We start from the raw sequence: 2627 nt of genomic DNA on the forward strand, positions 1-2627 counted from the left end.
GTGGCTAGAAATCCTGTAGATGGGTTGCCTAATTTCATGTTTTTCCTTAATAGCTTAAAGTGATTGTACACCCCCCGTGTATTCTCTTTTAAGTAATAAAATTATTTGATTACCTATCAAAAAAAAAAAGATTCGAACTCTGATTTAATTTTGACTATAATGATTTATTGCAATCTAGTTAATAAATTAGGATGACATGAAGCCTTTTCTTTCCTTTTTTAAATTTAGCAAAGCAATCGCTAGATTGGATAGGAGGACTAGGTTGGATAGAATTATCAACCTTTCTTTTAATTTAGAACTTTATTCCTGTTAATATTTTTTCTTCAGAGCACCTCACCTAAAGCGTCAATCTCGTCTACAACTTCTCCGGCTAGAAAAGATACAGTACAAAAGTCTTTTGGCCAGAGTAGAGAGAGTTCTGCATCAAGGAGTCTAGCTAATACTGCTATGAGTTCAAAACCCATGCAGGAATCTGGTAGTGGCTATGACACGAAATTGTTTGAAATGATAAATTCTGTTATAGTGGACCGGAGCCCTTCAGTTAAATGGGAAAACATTGGTAAGAAGCTATGGCATATCTTCCTCCCATAATTCTGGTTTCTTTTAACTTGTTATTTTACACATCAAATTTCTCTGCAGCTGGCCTTGAGAATGCAAAACAAGCTTTGTTAGAAATGGTTATTCTACCAACTAAAAGACGAGACCTTTTTACTGGTCTTCGGAAGCCAGCTAAAGGTAATATATAGCAAAAGAACTTCGCATTCCAATTTGTAACATATACTAGAAATAATGTTTAGAAGTGAAATGAGTAGTGTTTGTTTTACAGGTTTGCTTCTCTTTGGACCACCTGGTGCTGGTAAGACAATTCTTGCCAAAGCAGTTGCTGCAGAGTCAGATGCAACCTTCTTTAACGTTTCTTCTTCTTCCCTAACATCGAAGTGGGTAAGAGCCATATAACTCTCTCTCTCTCTCTCTCTCTCTCTCTCTGTGTTGTGTTAACTCTTTACTGCTGAAGTTCTTATTATTTACATAAAACATCAGATGGGAGAGGGTGAAAAAGCTTGTTCGAACTCTTTTCATGGTTGCCATTTCCCGGCAGCCTTCTGTTATTTTCATAGATGAGGTTTTATCACTGCCTTTGGAGTTGATCTATTATTATTTTATGGGACATTTTTCTTTCTTATCCATCTCTCTCCCTTGATGTATTATATTATTTTCCTGAGATTGTATGCTATAGCCCATCCACCTAGAGAGAGAGAGAGAGAGAGAGAGAGAGAGAGAGAGAGAGATTTGATGGTTATAGAATTGAATTCTGGACTATTTATAATTTTACTTAACTGGAATGCTAAAAACTCTAAATCAAATCGTTGCTCTACTTGCTTCTTTAGCCTGCCCAATGATCAGCAATTTATATCGAATTGAATTGCTTTATCAGTCTAATTAGTGGTGAGATTCATTTCTCAATATGTTTGATTATACCTTCGCTCAGATAATGCACTTAAACAGATAATTTCACAATCTTTTTCTTCAAATTGAGAACTTAATGACAAAGTATGTTCCCTGAATATATTTTATCACTCTGACAGCATGATCGTTTTATATGGATTTGTGTGCATGATATACAGGAAGCTTTTCATTAGATCTTTGATTCCTGTGACAGAGGTGTCTTTGCTCTTGGCCTTCCTAACCTGGTTCCTATATTATTTCCCTGTGATTTTTTCAAGTCAGATACTAATTCTTTTGTGACAATATACTGGATGTTATTTTCTGCAATTTATTACGTTTCAAGTTTTATGTTCTGTTATTTTATTATTCACCTTGTCACCTGATTAATGTTGATACAGTATTTGGAACTTGTTGTCTTCTTCTCGTCGCTTCTCTTTTCTTTTGGTATTGCTCAAATTTTCTTTTCTGGCTTGTGTAGTAAAGCTGCGATTAATAGTTAAAAATTAGTATCGGCAGTTATTCTTTGTTCCTCAACCCAATGAAGTTACACCTTGATCATTCTGAGAATGTAAAATTGTTTTGACAACTATTGACTGCTATGCTTAACATCTTTCTAATTGTGGGAACAGATAGATGGTATCATGTCAACAAGGACAACTAATGAAAATTAAGCAAGTAGAAGATTGAAGTCAGAGTTTCTAGTTCAGTTTGATGGAGTGACATCTAGTTCTGTTGATCTAGTCTCTGTCATTGGTAAGCTTCACGTGCTTGCCCTTGTGATATCAAGTTCTGATGATATAGTCACACATTATTTGTATTTGTCCTTTGGTTGATAGGGTTTTTACTATTTTTTGTTTTGACACCTGTACTCCAATTATTGTGGTTTAGGTGCAACCAATAAACCACAAGAATTGGATGATGCAGTCCTTTGAAGACTGGTCAGTATCTTGATGCATGAATATTGTGTCTACGTAGCCTCTAGGGAATATAAATGGCCACAATTTAGTATTTGTTTGGGAGAGATTTTTCCAAGTGAATTATTTTTAGAATGTGTGGTTAAAAACTAAAGAAAAGTTATGGATTCCATAGAATATATGTTCAGTATGAATTTTTTGGATTTTCAATTTAAAAAAATTTCTTATACCAGTTTTGGGGGGGGGGGGGGGGGGGGGGTCGTGTTT

The 2627-nt window shown here is 35.1% G+C and overlaps 1 pseudogene; it reads left to right on the top strand.

The window, feature by feature from the left end:
• Window positions 1-291: 291 nt before the first annotated feature.
• LOC111380281 overlaps window positions 292-2627 on the top strand; it is a 4528-nt pseudogene continuing 2192 nt past the window's right edge.

This window comes from Olea europaea, unplaced genomic scaffold (assembly GCF_002742605.1).
Source record: "Olea europaea var. sylvestris unplaced genomic scaffold, O_europaea_v1 scaffold2118, whole genome shotgun sequence".
NCBI classification, from domain to species: Eukaryota; Viridiplantae; Streptophyta; class Magnoliopsida; order Lamiales; family Oleaceae; genus Olea; species Olea europaea.